The sequence below is a fragment of the Lagenorhynchus albirostris genome, chromosome 6 (assembly GCF_949774975.1).
Source record: "Lagenorhynchus albirostris chromosome 6, mLagAlb1.1, whole genome shotgun sequence".
Taxonomy (NCBI): domain Eukaryota; kingdom Metazoa; phylum Chordata; class Mammalia; order Artiodactyla; family Delphinidae; genus Lagenorhynchus; species Lagenorhynchus albirostris.
In genome coordinates this window covers 28,684,359-28,701,578 of record NC_083100.1, presented here as the reverse complement: position 1 = coordinate 28,701,578, position 17,220 = coordinate 28,684,359, and the positions used below count along the sequence as shown (strand labels likewise).

Here is a 17,220-nt window from a genome sequence, read left to right as displayed (position 1 = left end):
GAGCCCTAACTGTCAATGCCAAGAACTGGCTCTTATTTCCTGAGTTGCTGGCCAGTGCCCAGTTGTGAGTGGACTTGTCATCTAAACTCGCCTGACCATGAAGAATCACCTTGGGCCCTTGTCAAAATGATAGATTCCTAGTCCCTTACCCCAGCCTATTTGAATCAGAAACTCTGGGGGAAGGGAAGGCTTTCTAGATGAGGAAACTGAGGTTCAGAGAGGTGAAATTATAGACTCAAATCCACACATGTGAGTGCAGAGCCAGGAACAAACCCAGTTATGTTCAGTCCAACCTTTTTTGGTGTTATGATTACACATATGAGAGGGTATAGGATCATAGTTGCTTCAGCCCCACCCCCTTTCTTCAATTACAGCCTCCTTATTCCATTTCCTGGAGTCATACACTTTCTCAGTTTCTTCAAGAATGTAATCCTGTGTCACAAACGCCAATACCCATGAGAGACGGAAGGGTACAGTGAATGACTGAAGCAGGGCGTGGCAGTGCAGATATGGCATCCGTGGAAGGCAGGGATCCTACAGGAAACTAAGGTCCTTTCATGGCCAAGCTACTACCTACTGGTACTACTCAGCTCCTACCAGCTGTTTGCCAGTGAGAATGTAGGCCCAGCTTCACTGAAAGATCTAGATTTTTTAGGTAAAATCTCAAAATGTCACCCCCATGATCATATTTACACTATATAACACTACATCTTAGAGACTTGAGAGAGAAAATCTGTGGCTGGCCTTGAAGAAGCAGGTGCTATGATATGAACTGCCTGTGGAGAGGGCCACGTGGCAGGAAGCTGCAGGCAGCTTCTGGGAGCAGAGGGCTTCAGTCCTCCAACCATAAGGAACTGAATCCTGCCAACAACCATGGGAGCTTGGAAGAAGATCCCAAGTTCTAGAAAGGAATGCAGCCCAGCCAGCACTTTGATTGCAGCTTTGTAACCTTGACCAGAGGACAAAGCTGAGCCATCCTTGGGCTCCTGACCTACAGAAACAGTGAGATAATAAATGTGTGCTGTTTTAAGCTATTACAGTTGTGGTCATTTCTTATACAGCAATAGAAAACCAATACACCTTCCTAGGCCTCCCCTTCTCAGAGAGCCCTTCAAACTCCAGAGGTTCCCTCTCTCCATCTATCATCTACATTTCCATCCCTAACTGCCCTGATCTCAGCTAGCTGTCAAGAGAGAAAGTAATCTGGCAAACTGATTTACCATTTATTATTTACCTACCCCTTTGCATTTTGTAAGAGAGGGCTTGGAGAGGTATGGCTAAATCAAATGTATGATTGATTCAAAATGACAGAATTTCAGAAGATGATGCAGAAAAGCAGAAGTAGTTTGGTGCCCGGAGATTGTCCCAGCAGGCCTCAAGCCATACCATAGTGCTTACCTAGAAGAACACAATCAGCCCAGCCAAAAACACTCTAAACAATGGGACCGGGAGCCAGAAACTGCATTGCCGCTTACTAGAAAGATTAACTGGAGAAAGCTTTAGTTTTCTTCTCTGTCACTTAGGGCTGAGGCCTACCCTGCCTGCCTCAAAAGACTATTGTGAGGATCATGCCAGTTGGCATATGTGTGTGAGATGATAGAAAATACATTAGTCTCTGCCCCCAGCCCTCTGTTCAGGCACAGAGCTCCTGAACCCCTTGTAATTTCTTGGGTGACAGGAGTTTGTTCTAATGAGGTGACATTAGATTTGTTCTAATGAGGTAACTCATTGGGTGGGCTCCTGGATGAGGGCTAGTCACTGGAAAGACCAAGCCATGATTAGAAGCTTGGAATTTTCATCCCACCCCCCATTCTCTTGAGAAGAAAGAAGGGCTGGAAATGGAGTTAATAATTGATCATGCCTACGTGATGAAGCCTCCACAAAAATCCCAGTAAGTATGGAGTTCAGAGAGCTTCCAGGTTGGTGACATAGCCCAACTCCACGGGGTCAGAAGTTCCTGTGCTTGGGAAACTCTCAGACCTCGATCTATGTATCTTTTCATCTGGTTGTCCATCTGTATCCTTTGTCATACCTCTTACTTATAAGTGATTCCCTGAGTTCTGTGAGCAGCTCTAGCAAATCAGTGGAACCCAAAGAAGGGGTTGTGGGAACCTCTGACTTACAGCCAAACCTGACAGAAGCTGTGGGTGAGCTGGGGACCTACTACTTGTGATTGGCATCTGAAGTGGGGGTGTGGGGTACAGTCTTGTGGGACTGAGCTCTTAACCTGTGGGATCTGATACTGTCTCCAGTTAGCTAGTATCAGAATTGAGTTACATTGCAGAACACCCACTGGTATCAGAGAAATCCTTGGTGGGGAGAAAAAACACACACATCTGGTGACCAGAGTGTCAGAAGTGTTGTGAATGTGATAGCCTTATGAGAGTAAAGGAAAAACATAGGGAAGGAAAGACTGGGTTTTTCTACTTAATGTGAAAGCACTCTGTAAGTAAAAAATATATTCACAAAAATAGGTTGAAGTGATGAAGCAATCACAGATAATTTAAGCCAAAAATATTCCGGCGCACACACTGTGATTTCAGGCCTGCAGCTTCAGTACTGATCTTGCCCATGTGTGTTGTCAGGCTTCCATTTCCTTGCCACCTCTTGGTTTCAGCCAGAGGCTGACGCTCACTTCTCCCAGCTCGCATGCTGCTGACAAGGGCCGGGTAGGGACTGAGATGATGGTCCTCTCACATCCCAGCATATGATTAACATGGGAGGAAGGGGCTTCCCTGGTGGCACAGTGGTTGAGAGTCCGCCTGCCGATGCAGGGGACACGGGTTCGTGCCCCGGTCCGGGAAGATCCCACATGCTGCGGAGCGGCTGGGCCCGTGAGCCATGGCCGCTGAGCCTGCGCGTCCGGATCCTGTGCTCCGCAACAGGGGAGGCCACAACAGTGAGAGGCCCGCAAACCGCAAAAAAAAAAAAAAAACATGGGAGAAAGAGGCCTCCAGGAAAGTCACACAGATGTCTGGGGAGTCCCCCGCCACCAGAGCAAAAATATCCCCATCAAACTCCCCAGGCTCCAAAAACAAAATCACCCCTAGTGAGACTGAGACTGCTGAGTCCTTCAAACCCATGCAGTCAAGTCCCTGAGAGTTCTAGAACTTTGTCTCATCCAGCAGGGCTCCACTGTGTCCAAATCCATGTTTCAAATGGCAGGAGCAAGCAACCACTTTCTTCTGATGTCTATATGCCTTAGAGTGAAACCTACACCAGGCAGAGTTTTATTAGATTTAAATGGACTAGAAAAAGAGTGAGGAGAAAAGGAAGAAGATGATTTATCCTCCTTATAGTCAAACAAACATAGAAAAACACATAAGAAGAAATAACAGCTTCCCATTTTAAAGCCAGGGGTTGAAGTCAAGGATCACATGACTGATTGGAGGAGTGAAAAAACTCTCATTCTGGAACTAAACTAAATTATTAAATTATAGAAATTAATAAAAATAATAATAATAGGGCTTCCCTGGTGGCACAGTGGTTGAGAGTCCGCCTGCCGATGCAGGGGGCACGGGTTCGTGCCCTGGTCCGGGAAGATCCCACATGCTGCGGAGCGGCTGGGCCCGTGGGCCATGGCCGCTGAGCCTGTGCGTCCGGAGCCTGTGCTCTGAGGCGGGAGAGGCCACAACGGTGAGAGGCCCGCGTACCGCAAAAAAATATATATATAATAATAATAAAATAGCCATAACAATACCAAACATTTACTACATTTACCCTGTGCCTGGCACTGTGCTAAATGTTTTCCAGGTATTCTCACTCAGTCATCACAATGACCCTTAAGGAAAGGTACTATTCCTGTTCCAACTTAACAGATGAAGAAACCAAGGCTTGGTGAAGTTAAGTAATTTATACAAGGCCATGCAACTAGCAAGTGATAGAGCTAGTTCTTGAAGCCAGCTTTATCGGTCTCCAAAGCCTGTGCTCTTAATCATTATGCCATCTTGCCGCCCGAGAATGGATATGCACAACTGTGTCCCCACTCCCCGGAAGGGCCAAGAATGCTGACCACAAATCTGCACCCCCTACAAGCTCATGGTACTCCCTCCTCCCACACTTGCTCTTCCGAGAACCTCACCAAACATGCCTGAAGACGGGATTCTCTCCCCAAACCTCAAAATGACCCTCCCCTCTTCAGAAAAAGAGATAATACGCCCCACACAAGAGCTGTTAATCTTAACATTAACATCAACATCACTGGTACTTTTTCTTCTCTAGAAATAAAATATTAATTTTATTAATATTTTAAATTTGTAAACAATAGAGAATGTGAAGCTAATATGTTTACAGTAGCATTGAAGAAAAAAGCATGGGTTAAAAATTATCGAATGTTTGCAACCTGAAATTAATATTCAGTGCATTGGAAGAATGTAAAGCTTAGACAGAAATGAGAGTGAAAGCAATAATTAGAGCAATGGTAGCCTCTGTGTGGCAGAGGAGATAATCATTTAGATGGGCACATGGAAGCCAAGAAAGGTCAGTGCTAGCTTCAATGCTGCATTCTCAGAGCCGCTCTTCCACAATACGGATCTAGTCTTTCGTGCTATAGAGAGTGGCATGGAAGACAGTTTGGAGGTATATGTAATTATAAAGAAGGAGGGGAGGAAGGAAAATCAGAAGGGTGGAATAAGGGGAGGAGGAAGAAAGAAGAAAAAAAAAGAAAACAAAAATGTGGACTCTGAGTTAAATCCAACATGGGCAAATAAAATTAGTATAACAACAACAAAGATTTTCAAATTTCCAGATATAAAACCTCATGAAATCTAGATATTAAAAAATACAAAATAGGGAGTTCCCTGGTTGCCTAGTGGTTAGGATTCCAGGCTTTCACTGCCATGGCCAGGCTTCAATCCCTGGTTGGGGATCTGAGATCCTGCAAACCGTGCAGTGCTGACAAAACAAAACAGAACAAAACAAAACAAAAAATATTGGTTATTTTTATATATTGGAATTCTTGGTATCAGAACTTGGCCTGAGTTCAGGAAATAGCATTGTTTAAGGCCACAGGAAGGAGTGGAAGAGCATGGTAACAGAGAATATTATTTTGTATGATATTTGTCCTATATAGGTAAACTAAATCAATTTTTGGTTTTCATAATAATTGCTGTTATTCACTGAGTGCCTTGTGTACACAGCTCTGTGCTAAACAGTTTGTAATACTCTACTCCAGCAAGCCTACCAGATAACTATAATTACCCTCATTTGTACATGAGAAAACTGAAAATGAGAGAGGGTAAGTTGCTCAAAGATACACTGGAAGCAAGAGGCAGAGCTGCTCATCAGTACCAGCTCCATGTGACTAGACTACTCTCAAACCTGTTCCATCATAAGCATCATCAACATCACCAAAAGCAACACTAATTGAGCAATTTACATAGAGTACCTTTTTTTTTTTTTTTTTTTTTTTTTTGCGGTATGCGGGCCTCTCACTGCCATGGCCTCTCCCGTTGCGGAGCACAGTCTCCAGACGCGCAGGCTCAGCGGCCATGGCTCACGGGCCCAGCCGCTCCGCTGGCATGTGGGATCTTCCCGGACCGGGGCACGAACCCGCATCCCCTGCATCGGCAGGCGGACTCTCAACCACTGCGCCACCAGGGAAGCCCTAGAGTACCATTTTTAATCCCCACCTCAACTACTGTTATTCCCATTTTACAGGAGGAGAAACTGAGGCTCAAAGAGGTTAAATAGTACCCGAGGCCACCTAGCTAGTAAGGTGGTGAAATTGGGATAGGAACTCAGACAAGCTGACTCTGTATATTAAACCAGTGTGTGCTTCAATGTTCTGTGCATTTCAGAAATATGACTAACAATTTAAAACATTCCTGTACAAATAATACAGAACTAGTGTTACAATAAATGTTAATAAGTGGCTTGCTCTACTGCACTCTGAATGTGAGAAGTAGCAACAAAATCAAGTCAAATTCAGTTACAGGTAATTTAATGCAGAGACCTGTTGGCTGTGTATTATTTTCATTTTTCTTATTTTGATGGAAATATGCCATAATAAATTAATTGTAATAAATCACATTAATAGTTTATTGGAGTTAGAAATAAAAGAGTTGATGCTTAATCTACTATCTTTCTAAAGCAACAGTGAATTAGCAAATTAAGAAAAATATTCTAAACAGAAAACACTAAAGGAGGTGCCTGGAAGCCATTTTTTTCTACAGGATTTGAGGCATACTAGACCTGGTCTATTAGGTCTTGGAAACTAATTGGGACTTTAGGTATATTTGCCTGGCAATAAACAGGAAAAATGAACTTTGAAGAGTTCAGCTAATCTGTCCTTTTCCACTCTCCTCCTACACTTTAACTTTCACAGTAAATTGGTTAAGTTATAGGTATCTAACAACTGAGAGGTACTCTACAAAAACACATTTTATGAAACATGAATTAGACAGGATAAGATAGACTATGTTACATTAAAACATGAGCCAGTGACTTAACTCAAGAAAGTTTAATTTCTTGTTCACACAGGGTGCTATGTCAATTAGGCAACTCCCCAGAGCATCTGTCCTTCAACTGGGGACTCAGTAATCTAGGCTGCTTCCAATGAATGGTTTTGCTATGTCAGGACATGGCCTTCAAGATCACAGCAGCAGAGAAAGAGGGAGAGAGGGAAGCTGAAGGATCATACACAAGCTCTTAAATGCTTTGGTTGAGAAATGGTACATGTCGCTCCACTTACAGTTCAGTAGCCATTCTGCTTACAGGCTCATGACCAAGAGGGCCTGAAAAGTAGCAAGTACATGCATAGTTGGTAGGTAATAAATGTCTCTGATATACAGCATTATATACACGTTTTCTTAATACTTCTACTACCACTACTATTAATACTAATACTACAACTAATAATAATACCATATGTTTGTCACAGCTAAAGTTTGTGTTATTTTTTTCAAGGAACAAACTTTTAGTTTTATTAATCAGTTCCACTAAGGTTATTTTGCTTCATTAATTTTGTTTTTATCTTTAACCTGATGTGAATATTTCTACTCTTTAGGATTTCTTTTTTTATCTTCTTGAGCTAGGTATTTTATTTTCAATCTTTTTTATTTTCTAACAAAAGCTTAAGGCTATAAATTGCTCTCTGGCTACTTTTATAATTTTGGTACATACTACTTTCTTTTTTCTTTTTTTTTTGGCTGCATTGGGTCTTCATTGCTGTGCACTGGCTTTCTCTACTTGTGGCAAGCAGGGGCTACTCTTTGTCTCTTCGTTGCAGTGCACGGGCTTCTCATTGTGGTGGCTCCTCTTGTAGCAGAGCACAGGCTCTAGGCACGTGGGCTTCAGTAGTTACAATACACGGGCTCGGTAGTTGCAGCACACAGGCCCTAGAGAGTGCAGGCTTCAGTAGTTGTGGCACGTGGGCTCAGTAGTTGCAGTGCATGGGCTCTCAGGCACACAGGCTTCAGTAGTTGCGGCACAGTAGTTGCAGCACTCAGGCTCCAGCAGTTGTGGCAAACGGGCTCAGGAGCTGTGGAGCATGGGCTTAGTTGCTCCGCGGCACGTGGGATCTTCCTGGAACAGGGATCAAACGCATGTCCCCTGCATTAGCAGGCAGATTCCTAACCAACGTGTCACCAGGGAAGTCCCAATACATACTACTTTCATTGTGGTTTCATTCTGAATATTTTGCAATTTTACTCTGAATCTCTTTTCATCCAGAAAATTAACTATTTAGGAATGTGCTTTGTTAATTTCCAAATGTATAGATTTTGAGTAGCTCTCTTTTATTGTTGTTATTGTTAATTTCTACTTGTATTATATTGTAATCAACTAAGGGTACCACCTGTATGATATCAAATGTTTAACTTGTTGAAATTTCTTTGGCCTGTTTTTTTACTATATTTATCTCATTCTCTAAAACAAGGTAAAGAATTACCTAGGGAGTTTTTACAAAATAACCTATAGCCAAATGTTTCTCCAGACTACTGAGTCAGGATCTCCAGGGGCAGGTCCAGGCATTGTATTTTTACCTGCCCATTCATACCCACCACAGCAATATCTCTCACTCACACCACTGGTTGAAAACCTCTACTCCAACTATCCTATAGATTTGGAGTTTGAGGAATTGGTAGATTGGGGAAAGACTGCAGGAGGTGCAGATTAGGTGGTAGTAGAGATGAAGAATTCTGCTTGGTCATATTAAATAACTGTATCTTTTTCATCTTTGTATCTCACTTATCTTTATATGCACAATGCCTGGCACAGAGAAGGCACTAATAAATGTAGCTGGTTAGATGAATAGGAGTTACCTATGCAACTATGAGTATCATATAATAATAGGTAAAGATCTGTATAACAGAAATAAAACCCTATTTCATGTCCTGAAATATCAATGGCTTGTGAGAAGGTGTGACTTTTATACTACTTTTGCATCTTCTCCCTATGTACAGTGTTGAGCATACAATAAATAATTCATAAATACATCTTAAATGTAATTTATGAGCATGTGTATTAGTTTCATATTGCCACTAGAGCAAATTACCACAGACTTACTGACCTAAAACAACACAAATTTATTATCTTAAGAGGTCTAGAAGTCAGAAGTTCAAAATGGGTCTCATTGGGCTAACCAAGGTTTTGGAAGGGCTGCATTCCTTTCTGGAGGCTCTAGGAGAGAATCCATTTTCTTGCCTTTTCCAGCTTCTAGAGGCTGCCACCTTCCTCAGCTTGTGACTCCCTTCCATTTTCAAAGCCATCAACAGCACGTCTCTCTCACAATGCCATTTCTCTTTTTCTAAATTTTTGGCCTCTGCCTTGCCCATTTAAGGATTCTTGTGATTACTTTTGGCCTACCAGATAATCCAGGATAATCTCCTTAGTTTAAAGTCAGCTGATTAGCAACTTTAATTCCACCTACAACCTTAATTCCCCTTGCCATGTAACATAACATATTCACAGGTTCTGTGAATTCAGACATGCACTTCTTTTGGTGCGGGGGCGGGGGGGGGCATTATTCTCTCTAACAAAGCATGTAAGACCCAAAAAACAGAAAAAGGAAGAATAGAGGAAGAAATGACAAGGAATAAACAAAATGGAGTGGTAACATTAAGAACAGTAATAAGATTACAAATATATAAGAATTAGTGCATTAAACTATAAGAATCTGGAACAAAGCAAAAAAACAATATCTATTCAATACTATTAGTTAATTCCAAGCATGCACGCACACACACACACACAGAGTAATGGCTTGGTTGGCTGATGCCACAGCTAGGATATTACTGTTTACTAATTACACAAACTAAACAAGAAATAAATGACATGTTTGCTAGTTATTTAACTTTTGTAGAAAAAGTTCCCAAATGCCTTTTTTCCTGGTAAAGGATTCTTTTCTTGCCCCCTCCATTCCAGCTCACCTCTAACATTTCTGGAAAAGTTCTAGGAGGATGGATAAAACTCTTTTAATATTTGCCTACCCAGCTTAATCCGTCACAGTGCCAGGATGGATGGTGACCGTGCAAGTGCACTCGAGACAAGAGCACCGCTGGCCTGAATTAGAGGCAAAGGCTGGTGCACATCGCCCCCTTGTGCACAGAGGTGGAGAAATCATTTCCTCTGGCTGCCCAATTGGTTTGCTGCAAGAAATTTCTTGGCTAAAACTCCATGGAAAATGGTTGTTTGGAGAGTAAAATTCCCCCAGAGGTTTTATTTTAGTTTTTTTAACATCTTTATTGGGGTATAATTGCTTTACAATGGTGTGTTAGTTTCTGCTGTATAACAAAATGAATCAGCTATACATATACATATATCACCATATCTCTTCCCTCTTGCGTCTCTCTCCCTCCCACCCTCCCTATCCCACCCCTCTAGGTAGTCACAAAGCACCGAGCTGATCTCCCTGTGCTATGTGGCTGCTTCCCACTAGCTATCTATTTTACATTTGGTAATGTATATATGTCCATGCCACTCTCTCACTTTGTCACAGCTTACCCTCCCCGCTCCCCATGTCCTCAAGTCCATTCTCTACGTCTGCATCTTTATTCCTGTCCTGCCTCTAGGTACTTCATGACCATTTTGTTTGTTTTTTAGATTCCATATATATGTGTTAGCATACGGTATTAATTTTTCCCTTTCTGACTTACTTCACTCTGTATGACAGACTCTAGGTCCATCCACCTCACTACAAATAACTCAATTTAGTTTCTTTTTATGGCTGAGTAATATTCCATTGTATATATGTGCCACATCTTCTTTATCCATTCATCTGTCGATGGACACTTAGGTTGCTTCCATGTCCTGGCTATTGTAAACAGTGCTGCAATGAACATTGTGGTACATGACTCTTTTTGAATTATGGCTTTCTCAGGGTTTATGCCCAGTAGTGGGATAGCTGGGTCGTAGGGTAGTTCTATTTTTAGTTTTTTGAGGAAACTCCATACTGTTCTCCATAGTGGCTGTATCAATTTACCTTCCCACCAACAGTGCAAGAGGGTTCCCTTTTCTCCATACCCTCTCCCCAGAGGTTTTAGAATCAACTTTTTTTCATCACTTTAAACCTTATTGGGAAATCTCTCTAAAATATATTACACATAAAGAATAATCATACTGAGTCAATACTGCATGAAAGAATATAACAGCACAAAATAAATTATTCATTCCCTTGCCTTGTAAAGAGCACTCTGAATGCAGTTTTAACAATTCTTTTTGGCTGTGAACCTCAGTCCATTTACTGTCCCACAGAGTAGATAGAACACAATATTCTTTTGCATGTTTATGACATTTTTTAAAGGTTTTTTTTCCTTATTGTTATTTGTTTTTTTTGCCTCCTCTGTTGCTTGTCAGTGGTCACTTTTTGATTTTGTCAGTGTGGCTTCCTTAGCAGCTTCCTTCCCTTTCTCGTTTGCTGTGGAAATAGTAACTAGGATACCACACTGGTTAGAATTGTAAGTAAAACGTTAAATAGGCTCCCAGTAAAGCCCTCTCTTACAAGTGAAATGTGTGAGATTTAAGACAAAACCAGAGTGACACTACACACAGCACTGCTCACTCCACTGGATTTTGTGACTGTTTGACATCTATTTGGCTACTTAGAAGCTATTTTTACCTCTTTTCTATTTTTATTCTGAATAGGTTAGTCTGAAATAGTTGTGTTTTGGCAAGATGAAATATTGCTATATTTTTCAAGGTGCCAAAACCTTGAAATGGGATAAAATTTCCTCAGTCCTGGGATTGGAAAAAAGAAAAAAAAAAAAGAGGCAAAGCCATGCCCCTTTCAGTGCTTATGGCAACTTGATAAAAAAGCAGGGCTGCAACTTGAATGTGCATTAATAGGAGAAAATGCAAAGGGTGGCTCATCTGTATAGCAAAATACTATGAGCTATGAACTGTGTATACCACATATACGTACACTGATTGGAAAATATGCTCGTTGACGTACTGTTTCGTTTCCACACCAATAGGAAAATGCTTCTCTTTGGTCCCCCAGTCCTGAGATATATTTCGTAAGGCCAGCAGGATCTAGCACTAGCTCACTCGCAGCACTGCCCCAGTCAGTAGGGCGCCCTTACATTAGCTGCCCCTCCGTCCCTGCTTCACCCCCCGTCCTTTCTCCTGCTCCCCGCAAGCATCGCCCAAGTCCCTGCACACAGCCTTCGTCTCTCAGGCTTTGCTTCTGAGAGAAGTCAGGCTAAAAAAAAAGACATTGTCAAGGGAAACAATGATGCATTGAGCTGCTGCACCCATTTTGCAACCATGAGGGGAAGACCAAGAGAATGCGAGAAACTGACCCAGAACCATGGCACCACTGGGCTACAGAACCATCTACCTCCAGACATCTTGTTCCATGAAAAGAATAAGCCCCTATTAAGTTGCTGATAGTTTGGTTTTCTGTTATTTACAGCCAAAGTACTTCTTGGGAGTATTTTACTTAGAGGCGAAGGCAGAGGGATGAGCTCTCTGTGTGGAGAAGCCAGGGGAGGTTGGTAATGAGAGCTCCAGCTAGTAGAGAATTCTGGTCTGAGAGAAGCAGAGACAAAGACAGAGGGAGTGTGTCCTGTGGTTTAGAGTCTTCTGCCAGTGAATTCCTCTTTTTGACTAAAATATTTGATGTAGAGTTTCTATCACTTGCAAACAAAAGTCCTGCCTAATTTAAGTGTGAGCTTACTCTTGTTTTACAAAAAATGTGCGTATGTGTGTATGAGTGTACGTTCATCTAAGCACGGAAAAATATGAATGCATGTACTGAATGGCTACCAGCAGTTATTTCTGGGGAGAAGTGGAATAGAGGGGAGTCAGAAGGACATATGTATCATTTTTACTTTATAAACTTCTTAATGTTTAAACTTGTTATAACCAGCTTGTATCATTTTTGTACTTTTAAAAGACTAAAAGCTGCAGAAACTCTGAGATAATGTGTGTGTTGTCTGATGCTGTTGAGTTTGAGGTGTGTGGCGGTTGAAAACTAACACACGAGTCATCGCAAACCTGAGAACCACTGCTTACAAACCACGCAACAAACCTCAGTCAGACGACCACAAATCCCAAGGCCCGAATAAAAGCAGTAATAAGCGCTGAGTGAAGAACTAATGCTGGGAAGTTGTATCCAGTCGGCCTGTGACCATGGCCCCTACCCTCCTAAACATATAGTTTCCATTATTTTTCCTAAAATCCAACCCAATAAGCCCACAATCTAGGTTACAAACAAACAAACATAAAGGTGTGCTTGCTATGCAAACGCAGCTGCAAAGCAAGCTCATCCCTTTACCCTGCCCAATGCATTTCTAGACAGAAAAATCCAGCCACAGCTTCAAGAGTCAATGTAAATAGCCTGGAGCGCTAAGGAAGATGGGAAGTGTGCTGGGCCAACCTAAGCACACAGGCTGATGGGAGGGAGCCAGGACCAGAGGGGATGGGGTCGTGGGAAACGGATACAGCTGGCTCAGCCATACGAGCCACTTGGTAGATGGACCAAAGCAGAAAAGCACAGGGACACGACATTCTCAGAGTGGAGATGGTGTCAGCAAGTAGAGCACTGACAGCAAAGAGAAACGCAGGTGAATGATGCCAGCAGGACCCCAAGTGGTGGCTGAAGGATGCCAGCAGCAGAACACAGGGAGAGGACCAGCAAGACCCCGTGTAGGCTAGGGGGTTGGGAGGCAGCAGCTGATGACAGATGAGACCTGGAATTCCAGGGAGGGATACTGAGGCAGAAATTCAGGGGTATGAACAGTAAGAGCTACATACGCATACTTACTGCATGCTAGGTGCTTTAAACTCTTATTTCACTTAATTCTTCCAAATACCTTATGAAGGAAAACTTTTACCATCTCCATTTTTGAGATGAAGAAATTAAGGTTGACAGAAGATTTGTGATTTGCTCAAAGTTGCACAGCTAGTATATTAGTCAGCTCGGGCTGTTGTAACAGAATACCACAGATTGGGTGATGTTAAGAACAGAAATTTATTTTCTCAGCCTTCTGGAGTCTCAAAGTCCAAGATCAAGGTGCTGGCAAGGTTGATTTCTGGTGAAGCCTCTTTTCCTGGCTTGCAGATTGCTGCCTTCCTGCTGTGTCCTCACATGGCCTTTAATTCGGTACACACGCAGAGAGAGAGATCTCTGGTTTATCTTCCTCATCTTATGAAGACACAGTCCTATCAGGTGAGGGCCCCACCCTATGACTTCATTTAACCTTAATTACCTTCTTAGAGGCCCCATATCCAAATACAGTCACACTGAGAGTTAGGACCTCAACAAGGAATTTGGGGGTGGGGGGAGAGTGGGGGGAGGACACAATTCAGTCCATAAGAGCTAGTTAGTAGCAAATACAGACAGTATGGCTCCAGAGCCTAATACTCTTTCTGTATTTGTATATTTTATTGAGGTATAACTTAAAGATTATAGTTCAATGAGTTTTGAAAAAATGCATACATTCATATGCCCCACATTCCTAGCAAGAACTCTACTGTACATCTTAACCATTACACTCTACCAGACTATTTTATGACAGGAGGTGCTGCTACTGGTAGATTTCATGGCAGCCAGGAGTCATCCCTGGCACTGAAGACACAAGGTCCACACGCAGCAAGACTTGATTCTGAACTCCCTTCCACACACATCCACATGGGACTCCCCGCCCGGGCTAGCCCTCACCCTCTGCTGCTCTGCTCTGGATTCCAGGAGATTGACCCTTGGCGAGCCATGTTTCCCAGGGTATTTCTCCCCCTCCCTCTCTGCATAGGGCAGTGTCTCTGGCATCTCCTCTGTGGCTCCAACTCCCACCAGACAGTCCCACAGTGGTTTTCTACCAGATGACCCTCGTGCCTCCTGCACTTTGGTAAAAGAGCACTTCTTCCCTGTTGAGTTCCAGTTCAGAAGTATCAGTGGCTTCCTGCTGTTGCTATTCTTTGAGTTATCTCGCCATCCATTGTTCGGCTTCTCAGCTCTTCCACCTCCTGTATAAACAGTTACCTGCATTACATTCCCCAATTCAAATACTCAGCATGGTTTCTATTTTCCTGGTAACACTTTTATAGTACACTGCTATAGTTCCTACTTGTCAGGACTGGCTCAGAAACTGGGGCAGTTCTAGGCATTGGATGGAGCCCATGCACAGAGGCTGGAAGGTGGAGGACTCATCAGCAGAGATTTCTCCAAGAGGATACCAGAGATTGTATTTTTGTTCTCTACTTGTTGACATCTTGTTGGTCTATCTTGTTAGCAAATTAGCACTTCCCTCCAATACATTTCTTGCCCATGGCTCACCTGTTTTTCCGGTGGACCTTTGCAAGCTGTCAAGACTAGAGATGCTTTTATCACATGGTTCTTCAGCTACTGTCATGACACTAAGCTACTAATTGGATGTGTCAAACTGTCACATATTTTCCAAAAAAAAAAGTGCTTGTCTCTATGAAGTGGTTGGGGAAACAGTGACTTCGGAGTGCAAAATGGGATACTCCAACATCGAGAAGCCTTCAACAGCCTGTGGGTATCCCCTGGGATCCTGCCAACCAGCTGGGGTGTGGGGAAGGAAGCCTTTGCAGAGGCTTAAGAGAGGAAAAATGCCTGGTCAGCTCTAGTTCCAGTTTACAACAGGCTCTGGCTAACTGTAAAATCCATACTGAGTAGATCCCCAGGACTACCACAGAAGGACACCCATCTCTAGTTTGGCTGACAAACTAAGTCTTGGCTTTCAAGAGCCTTTGGCTTTAGGAGGGAAAACCAGGAGGCAGACTGCACCCACTGGCTCACTGCCCTGCATCCAGGGACTTCTCCAGAGCTGCAATAGCTCTGAGTCACGTCTCCTTTCCTCAGCTCACACCACCTCACTGGCAGGCTGATGGCCTGCCCTGATGGCAGGAGTAGAAGCCCCGCTGTCAGGGGGTGAAAGGCAACCAGACAGTTCCCACTTCTCCTTCACTCTCTCTACGTGATAAATCACTTCAGCCAGCACTGTCGCAAAAGGACCTGGCAGCTAATGGGAGAAATGTAACCCAAAAAAAGAAGAAAAGGAAGAAAGAATCCTGTTAGTCACAGAGCTTTTCATCTGAACCACAGAACAGGCTCTTGCTTTCTGTGGGAATAATAAAATCACAGTCCCGCACTATATTAGCTCCTCAAACAAAAGCAGCTCCCTAGAATGTAACTCATCAGGGCTTCTGAGCTGGATTTAGTTTTCACTGGGTAAAGGCAAAGGTTAAAATGAAAGACCCTTAAGAAAATCAGAGGTAAATAAGCTTGCTATCCAAACAAGGAAAACACAGGCTGCAGGGCAGCTCCGCCCTGCGGTCAATTCAACACCTGGCAAACAAACAGCATGTTCTCCGCCCAAGCTGGACTTTTCCCACAGTGGACTGGCAGCTTCAGAGGTCCAACAGAATGCCAGGCTGTCTCTCCGACCTGGGAAAATAGGGTGAGAAGGAAGGGCTGGAACAGATACCTCGTTCCAAAGAAAAAGCACAACAGCTAAAAGTTATTATTAGAGAAGGACCTCAGAGCAGGCGGCTGGAGTTATTTTCAGGGTAAAGAAATATTCTTTGTGGAGAAGTGTTTAGGGAAAAAACACAAATAGTGCGTGAATATCACATTATAGGAACAAAATATTCTCTCTAAAATAAAGAGCTGGTATGGAATCAGTTGTTTTAACATCACATAAGCCCAGTGCATGCCACCTCAGCAGCAGGCGTGTGGCTCAGTACCCCGTCTTACCATTCTTCATCCTTCCCTTCCCCATGTCACCTAGCTCCTGCTTCAGCAACCCCTTCCTCCAAAGGCATCCAGGACTCTCAGAATTCTCTGAGAAGAGTGTTCCTCTAAATTATTCATAGTACAGTGCTACTGACTTCCTATCCTCCCCTTCCCAGAAGTATCTGCTATGTAAGAATCCAGTGAAAATGAGCAATGCTTGGAACAAATAATGAATCACTCCTTGGAAAATTTCAGGAACTTGTAGAGATTTCACAGGGGGATGAATGTCTCTTACCCATGTCCTAAATGATACTACGTATAAATATACTATAAACTTGACCTCTTTTAGAGTATGAATTCCTGTTATACGGGTATGAGAACATTATTTTTAAGATACTGACTTTCAAAAGTTGAGATCACTACTTTCAGTCAAAATAGCCATGGATCCAGCAATTCCACTACTGGGCATATACCCAGAGAAAACCATAATTCAAAAAGACACAGGCACCCCAATGTTCATTGCAGCACTATTTACAATAGCCAGGTCATGGAAGCAACCTAAATGCCCATCGACAGACGAATGGATAAAGAAGATGTGGTACATACATACAATGGAATAGTACTCAGCCATTAAAAGGAATGAAATTGGGTCATTTGTAGACACATGGATGGACATAGAGACTGTCATACAGAGTGAAGTAAGTCAGAAAGAGAAAAACAAATATCGTATTAACGCATATATGTGGAACCTAGAAAAATGGTACAGATGCACCGGTTTGCAGGGCAGAAATATAGAGACACAGATGTAGAGAACAAATGTATGGATACCGAGGGGGGAAAGTGGGGGGGGGGTGGTGATTGGGATTGACATATATACACTAATATGTATAAAATAGATAACTAATAAGAACATGCTGTATAAATTCAAAACTTAAGAAAAAAATTTTTAAAAAAAGAGCCATGGGTCTAAAGGCCAGCAGAAAAATATTTGTGAATTTATTTACAACTTGTGTTCTCTTCCTTGTGTGTGAACTTTTAGGTCGATAAAGGTATGGTAAAGTGTTTTCAATAACCAAAAAATCCTT

At 42.7% G+C, this 17,220-nt stretch overlaps 1 protein-coding gene and 1 long non-coding RNA gene across 2 annotated transcripts in view; both read right to left on the bottom strand.

The window, feature by feature from the left end:
- LOC132522480 (uncharacterized) overlaps positions 1–17,220 on the bottom strand; it is a 288,307-nt gene that overhangs the window by 250,661 nt on the left and 20,426 nt on the right. The gene's annotated exons all lie outside the window — the stretch shown is intronic.
- LOC132522138 (uncharacterized) lies at positions 13,393–15,936 on the bottom strand. The gene is made up of 2 exons (XR_009541084.1): positions 15,749–15,936; positions 13,393–14,403 (listed from the first exon to the last, which is right to left on the bottom strand). It is a non-coding gene; the product is annotated as an uncharacterized LOC132522138 (long non-coding RNA).